Raw genomic sequence first — 8,434 nt, forward strand, 5'->3', positions numbered from 1 at the left:
AATGAATTAAATAGCGCCTTTGGTTTGTGATGCTCAGATACAGTGTAGTTTAAGGAAATGTCACACAAAGTTTGTTTAAAAAAGAAAACAAAAAACAGTGCAATGTGTTATGATTGGTGTGTTGGCACCACAGTTATCCAATCAGATTGCACCGCACACTAGCCGCTGGTGTGAATGGACCCTAACATTGGTCCAGTGTATCTATACAAGCCATATGTAGAATTGAGGTTTATCCCCCCGGCTGTAGATGTGTACTAGTGCAGTCTAAGAATGTCAGAGATGTGGTCTCCCTCAGTCCGTGTTTACTATGTATTAGCGCTCAGAGCAGCCTGAATGAATGAGGAGAGCAGGGAAGTGAATGGACAATGTCATTGTATGTCAGTGTCACCCCTACCACAGATAGCCGGCGACCCCACACTGTCACTAACCTGTCCTCCTCAGCTCGGTGACCCCACTCCACTGACAAGCCTTTCCCACCCCTCCCCCGTCCCGTCATCAGCTGGTCGCCCACTTCCGGCTCCGGCCTCCCCCCCGTCCCATGGAAGGCCCGATCCCCGGCTAGGAAAATAGCGGCACAGGCTGCCGGGCTGACCTGAGCGGAGGACGCGGTGTCCGGTCCCGGGGCTCGGATGACGAGGATGTTAAGTGTGTAAATCGGACTCCTCCTCCCTGCACTTCACCGCAAAGATGGCGGACACCTGCTGCAGGAAGTGACGCCGACGAGGAGCCGCCGTAATCCACGTCTACGAGGTAGAGTTACCATAGGAACACGGCAAGCTGGACCGGGCGAATGATGGGGCTGTGCTGAGGGAGAAGGCGAGCAGGACGGGAATGGGGCGAGCGGGATGTGGGTGGTGTGCTCCTCCTAACACTGGCATGGCGGGAACAGGCTGCTCCTCATGGCAGCCATCCCTCCTCAGGGATGTGTGCAGTTCAGAGACATGTGATTGGTTGTTCAGGGTTAGTGCACGGCTTATAATGGGGGTGAGGTCCTGTGTTATGTGCTGGGATGGCTGGACTGGGGGCACACTGAGGCCTGTGGGAGCATGATTTTCATTTAGGCCTCATTTACACAGTCAGGTAGGCCTCTGTTTAGATGTGGCTAAACACCACCACAGTGCAGAGAAGGCCTCATTCACACTGCCTGTGTTAACCTTGCGTTTGTGGTGGGCCTCATTTGCACTGGCTGTGTCAACCTTGCATTTAGGTGTGGGCCTCATTCACACTGCCTGTGTCAAGCTTGCGTTTGTGGTGGGCCTCATTCGCACTGGATGTGTCAACCTTGCGTTTGTGGTGGGCCTCATTCGCACTGGATGTGTCAACCTTGCGTTTGTGTGTGGGCCTCATTCGCACTGGATGTGTCAACCTTGCGTTTGTGTGTGGGCCTCATTCGCACTGGCTGTGTCAACCTTGCGTTTGCCTCATTCGCACTGGCTGTGTCAACCTTGCGTTTGTGTGTGGGCCTCATTCGCACTGGCTGTGCCAACCTTGCGTTTGTGGTGGGCCTCATTCGCACTGGCTGTGTCAACCTTGCGTTTAGGTGTGGGCTTCATTTGCACTGGATGTGTCAACCTTGCGTTTGTGTGGGCCTCATTCGCACTGGCTGTGTCAACCTTGCGTTTAGGTGTGGGCTTCATTTGCACTGGATGTGTCAACCTTGCGTTTGTGTGGGCCTCATTCACATGAGCATACCTATCTGTACACCTGTGTGAAGGGCTGTCTGTGCTTACACAGGTGTTCTGTGCATGCAGGCATCCCCATTCACATCTATTGGGATATGGCGGCTGCATGGACACAGTCGCTGCTTCCAATTTGACAGCTGTGTGCGCTCTTCTCCTTGAACACAGACAGTGTGCCTTTCAGGGACCCACACAGCTGTGAAATTGGGAGCAATGCCTGCGTCTGTGCAACCTCTGCATCCCAATAGACTTGAATGGGGCTGCCTGCATGCACAGAATACTTGTATGGGCAAAGAGAACCCTTCGCACTGGTGTACAGATAGGTACGCTCATGTGAATGAGGCCTTGAAGGGCTTGTTCACCCTTGTGCAATGACCTATGGTTTTCAGCACTAGAAAACAATATGTCTCCAGAGGGGTACACAGAAAACAATCGTTTGTACTTGAATACAGCCTAAGGCTGGCCATACACTATACAATTTTCTGCCCAATTTCCTTTTAGATTTACCTTCAACTATGTAGTGCAAGAGCCTGCCTAATTGGATACAATTGAAAGTGTTGTTTAGGTTTGACCTCCTATTATAGGGTTTTTGGTAAATATAAATCAAAACTCGCAAGAAAATTGTATAATGTATGGCCAGCCTTAGTGCTGATTCACACATGTGCAGTGTGGATTGAAGCTCAGGTTTCACAGCTAATTGATAGAGTAGTTTTTAAGCAGTACAGAACAGGTTTAGATCAGGCTCAGGTCAGGATTTTATCCTGTTCACAACTGATGACATGCGGTTTAGAAACCGTTACCTTAGAAGTCAATAGCCTGTAATCCGCCTCTGAACCGGACCGCACTGCTCAGAAATCAGACATGGCTCTTTTTCAATCCACACTGCCAGTGCATCGGACATATGTGAACAGGCACCATAGGAAGCAATGTTATTGCACATGAAATAACTGAATCCAATCCCCATGTATGTGAACTTGCACTTTAACATTGATCTGGTGCGCTTCTCCTGCAGCATGGGCGTAGTGCACCATACCCCCATTTTCATGCGGGTTAGCTGCACTTCATCATAGACTTCTATTATTATTATACAGGATTTATATAGCGCTAACAGTTTGCGCAGCGCTTTACAAAATGAAGGTAGACATTACAGTTACAATACAATTTGGTACAAGAGGAAACAGAGCGCCCTGCTCCTTAGAGCTTACAATCTAGGAGGAAGGGTTGAGTGATACAAAAGGTGATAGCTGTGGGGGGATGAGCTGATGGAGGAAATAAAAGGCAGATTACTAGGTAGAAGCAGGATGGGCTTCTTTAACCACTTGCCTACCAGGCACTTATACCCCCTTCCTTACCAGGCCAATTTTCAGCTTTCAGCGCTGCCGCACTTTGATTGACAATTGCGCGGTCATGCAACATTGTACCCATATGAAATTTTGATCATTTTTTCCTCACAAATAGAGCTTTCTTTTGGTGGTATTTACTCCCCGCTGTGTGCTTTACTTTTTGCGCTATAATTAAAAAAGTGCAAAAAATTTGAAAAAAAAAGTTTCTTTGTTTCTATTATAAAATTTTTCAAACAGGCATTTTTTTCTCCTTCACTGATGTGCGTTGATGAGGCAGCACTGATGGGCACTGATAGGCGGCACTGATAGGCAGCACTAAAGGGCACTGATAGGCAGTACTAATGAGGTGTCACGGATAGGCGGCACCGATAGACAGCACTAATGAGGTGTCACGGATAGGCGGCACTAATATGCAGCACTGATAGGCGGCACTGATAGGTGATACTGATGATGGGTACTGATAGATGGCACTGACTGGCATCACTGCTGGGCACTGACTGGCGGCACTGACTGGCACAACCCCTGGGCACTGGTGGGCAGCACTGGTGGGCGGCACTGGTGGGTGGGCACAGGTGGGTGGCACTTCTGGGCACATGTAGGTGGCACTGCTGGGCACAGGTGGGTGGCACTGCTGGGCACAGGTGGGTGCACTGCTGGGCACGGGTGGGCGGAGCTAGTGGGCGCACTGCTGGGCGGAACTTGCGGGTGGCACTGCTCGGCAGTACTTTCCTCACGATCTGACAGTGTGAGGAAAGTGCAGCCGAGAACCGGCACTTGCATTTCCCTCTGATCAGCGTGTCATTGGACACCGCTGATCAGGTGGTAAAAGGCCGCTGTGATTGGCCTTTTACCACATCACGTGATCAGCTGTGTCCGTAGGACACAGCGATCACGGAGATCGCCGGGTGCGCGCCCCCTGGGGCGCGCAGGAGAGCGCGTTCTGGGAGGACGTCATATGACGTCCATCCAGAACTGGCCGGCCGCGGTGAAGCCGTCATTCGGCTATGCGCGGTCGGCAAGAGGTTAAAGAGGTTTTCAGAGATCGTCTAAAGGTAGATAGATTAGGAGATAGCTGGACAGATTGGGGTAGGGAGTTCCATAGGAATGGAGAAGTCCTGGAGGTGAGTGTGGGAGGAGGTGGCATGGGAACTAGCAAGCAGGAGGATTGAAGAGAGTGGTTTGGTTGATATTTTGAATCCAGGTTCATGATGTAGCTGGAGGCAGAGGTGTGGATGGTTTTGTAAGTTTTTGGTATTTTGAATTTTATTCGTTAAGCCAGTGGAGGGATTGGCAGACAGGGGTAGCAGACACTGAACAGTTGGTAAGGTGGATGAGCCTGGCAGCAGAATTCATGATGGACTGGAGGGGTGATAGCCTATATAAAGGTAAGCCAATGAGGAGGGAGTTGCAGTAGTCGAGGCGAGAGAGAACCAGGGAGTGAATTAGGAGCTTTGTGGTATCATAGGTTTAAAAGGGGCATATTCTGGAGATGTTGCCAAGGTTGCGGCGGCGGCATGATTTGGACAGGGATTGGATGTGGGCCTGAAAGGATAGTTCAGAATCCAGGGTTACCCCTAGCATCCTGGCATGCGGGGATGGGGTGGGGGGAATATTATGAGCTCAGTTTTGGATAGATCGAGTTTTAGGAAGTGGTGTGACATCCAGTCTGATATGTCTGTTAGTAAATCAGTGATACGTGAGGAAACTGATGGGGAGAGCCGAGGAGTAGAGATAATAGATGTGTGTCATCAGCATAGAAATGGTATTGGAAACCATGGGAAGCCATCAGCTAACCCAAGGAAGAAGTGTAGATCGAGAATAGGAGAGGTCCAAGCACAGAACCATGGGGGATCCTGACGGTAAGAGGAGTAGGAGAGGAGGAAGTAGAGTTGTAAGTGACACTGAAGGTGTGGTGAGATAGGTAAGATTCGAACCATCAAAGAGTACATTCACGAAGTCCAAGTAAATAGAGTTTTTTGAGGAGGAGGGGGTGGTCAACTGTGTCAAAGGCAGCAGAGAGGTCCAAGAGTAAGAGTACGGAATAGTGACCATTGGTTTTAGTGGTTAGTAAGTCGTCTGTGAGTTTTAGGAGAGCAGTTTCTGTGGAGTGTTGTGAGCGAAATCCAGACAGACGGGCTCGAGAAGGTTATTCTCAATAAGATAGCAGCCCAGCCAGTTGTAGACTACACGTTCAAGGAGTTTGGAGGCAAAAGGGAGTAAGGAGATGGGTCTTAGGTTGCTAAGATTGGTGGAGTCCAGTGAGGCCTTTTTAAGTATGGGGGTGACCAGCACATGTTTTAGAGAGTTTGGGAAGATGCCAGTAGAAAGGGAGAGATTGAAGATATGAGTTAGAGTGAAGGATAGAGCCAGAGGTGACCGTAGTATTTGTGAGGGGACAGGTGGTTAGGTGGGCTTTAGAAAAAAGTTTACCAACCTCCTCTATTATGTCCCACAGTTTTGGTGCACTTTCTGAAAGCACACCTAAAGTCTTTCTTGCAGGAATTTTGGTGGGCTTTCTGAAAACGCACCAAAACCATGAGACATAATAGAAGTCTATGGCAAAGTGCAGCTAACCTGCATGAAAACTGGGGTACACTGCACTGCACCGCACCCATTCTGCGAGAGATCGCAAACAAAAATTTCCAAGTTTCACACTTCCCAATCAGCCTGCAAAGCAACCAAATTGCCCGGTCTAACAGTTTACATAGAAAGCTTTGCACACATTTGCAAATATTTACGTAAACTGCAGTGCCCACGTTAAGAGGCCTCTGTATAAGGTTCACACCAATATGTTTTTTAGTGCTTTTTGCAGAAACGGACTACAGTCCATTTAACATGGTTTCCTATGGAACATGTTCACATCTATGCTTTTTTGAGCTGTTGTGTTTTTGGAAAGAGTCAGGGACTTTTTTCATAAGCAAAAAGCGGTGTTTATGCTACAATAGAGTTCAAGGGAGAAGCTGCTGAAATGCATGGTAGTGCGTTTTTGCAGCGTTTTGCATTTTTATTCTGCCCAGCAACAAAAAAAATTCAATTTGAACAAAAAAAAAACGCATCAAAAACGCAAAACTAACTGCAAAACGGACAAAAAACAAACTGCTTAGGTGTGAACAGAGTTTTCCCACAAAGTATGAACAATGCCCTAGAGGACATTTCCAAACACATATAAGTGCAGGTAAAGATTTTGCAATGTTGCCGCTCACCGGCATTTAGGACTGGACTTTTTTTTAGTTCAGAAAAAACAGAATTCTGAGAGGGGAATTTATTAAAACTGGAGCAGCTGTGCATGGCAAACAATCAACTTCTATATTTCATTTTCAAAGCTAAAAGCCTTATTCCAGGTTTGAATTAATTTTACAATATAAGCTTAGACCAAGCTGGTCCAAATTAATTACAGTGGGTATAGAAAAGAATCCCCCCTCCCCCCCTTTAAAATCTCAGTTTGTTGCTTTACAGCTTTGAATGAAGACAGTTTTTTGTTTTATCCAGCTGTGTTTACTCAGTGCATATTATAACATCCATGTGAAAGATGTAGCACCAACATGTCAGAAGAAAATTTTAAAAATAAATAAAAACAGCATCGAGTTGGAAAAAGATTCACCTCCTCCTAAAAATAACTTGTAAACTCAATCAAGTGTAGCTAATCATCTTCTTAATGGCAAACAAAGCCGTTTGACTTCCAACTGTGATCAGCTGTGGTCATTTTGATTATCTTAGCATGAAAAGAGCTTTCCTGGAGCATTTCAGTCCTTGGTAGTGTAGCTGAAGCAAACAATCAACTATGGGTGGCAAGGCACTGTCAAAAGATCTCTGGGATAAAGTTGTGGACAGTCACAAGTCAGCAGATGGACACACAAACATTTCAAAGACTTTATCAATACCTAGAAGGACAGTGAAGTCTATTATTAGAAAGTGGAAGGTATTTGGTACATCACACAACAAACTCTTCCCTGGATCAGGACGTCGCTCCAAACTGGATGAAAGAGCCAGGAAGAAACTGGTCAAACTGGCTGCCAAGAGGCCTACAGCAACTGAAGCAGGAATTTGACAAAGAGTGGTCATTGTGTGCATGTGACAATATCACAAATTCTCCACAAATGTGGCTTGTATGGGAGGGTGCAAGAAAAAAGCCACTGCTCAAGAAAGGCCACATGTAGTCATGACAGAGCTTTGCCAAAATGCACCTTGAAGGTTCTGAGGCCACATTTATAAAGGTGTATGGTCAGATGAGACTAAAATTGAATTATTTGTCCTCAGCTATAAATGATATGCCTGGCAGATATCCAATACAGCTCACCATCCAAATAACACAATTCCTACAGTAAAGCATGGAGGTGGTAATATCATGTTATGGGGCTGATTCAATGCAGCAGGAGACTGGAGCACAGGATAGAAGGAAAAATGGATGGGGCAAAATACCATCAAATTCTTAAGGAAAATCTGCTGTCCTCTGCCAGAAAGATGTCAAAGGGAAGAACGTTTACCTTCCAACATGACTGACCGAAAGCACATGGCGAAATGACCACATGGTGGTTGTGGGAGAAAAAGGTGAATGTTCTTGCATGATCTAGGCAGTGCCCGGACTTAAACCACCATTGAAAATCTATGGAATGACTTTAAGATTATAAATCGCCATCAAATTTAACTAAACTTGAAAAGTGAGTGGGCAAATATTGCAAAGTTAGTAGAGACAGATCCCAACAGACTAAAGGCTTTAAATCAAGGAAAAGTTGGTTCAACAAAATACTGACACAAAGGGGTGATCCTTTTTCCAAGTTGTGATTCTGTTTTTAAATGCGTTAAAATTCTTTTTCTGACATGTTGACACTGACATCTGTCATCCAGTTTGAAGTGATGTCCTGATCCAGGGAGGGTCTGTGTTGTACCATATACCTTCCACTTCTTAATAATAGATTTGTGTCTGTCCACAACTTTATCCCGGAGATCATCTGACAGTGCATTGCCACCCATAGTTCATTGTTTGTTCAGTTGCACTGTCTGGGACTGCAATGTTCAAGGAAAGCTCTTTTCATGCTGAGCTAATCAAAATGACAACAGCTGATCCCAGTTGAAAGTCAAATGACTGTGTGCCATTGAGAAGGTGATTAGCTACACTTGATTGAGTCTACAAGTAATTTTTAGGAGGCGGTGAACCTTTTTACAACTCGCAATTCTGTTTTTTTAATTTTATTTTTATTTTCTTCTGACATGTTGGTGTTGTATCTTTCACTTGGATGTTATAAGTTGAATAAATACAGCTGGATAAAACAAAACTGTGCCTGCCTTCATTTCAGGCTGCAAAGCAACAAAATGTGATTATTTTAAAGAGAGGTGATTCTTTTCTATGCCCACTGTATTTCTTCACTGATACATGCATTCATTATCAGCACTGTATTAACTGTATGTAGCATC

The 8,434-nt window shown here is 46.0% G+C and overlaps 1 protein-coding gene across 3 annotated transcripts in view; it reads right to left on the minus strand.

The window, feature by feature from the left end:
• AP1B1 (adaptor related protein complex 1 subunit beta 1) overlaps window positions 1-739 on the minus strand; it is a 44,954-nt gene extending 44,215 nt beyond the window's left edge. The window contains exon 1 of one of the 3 annotated variants that reach the window (XM_089655444.1): window positions 593-739. The gene's annotated coding sequence lies outside the window, so the exon portion shown is untranslated. Of the gene's footprint in view, window positions 1-428; window positions 488-592 lie in introns of those variants that run through there. The other 2 variants (XM_089655446.1, XM_089655445.1) reach the window with 2 other exon arrangements.
• Between the last annotated feature and the right edge of the window lie 7,695 nt (window positions 740-8,434).

Source organism: Staurois parvus, unplaced genomic scaffold (genome assembly GCF_062004578.1).
Source record: "Staurois parvus isolate SC_StPar_1 unplaced genomic scaffold, SC_StPar_1.0 ptg000840l, whole genome shotgun sequence".
NCBI classification, from domain to species: domain Eukaryota; kingdom Metazoa; phylum Chordata; class Amphibia; order Anura; family Ranidae; genus Staurois; species Staurois parvus.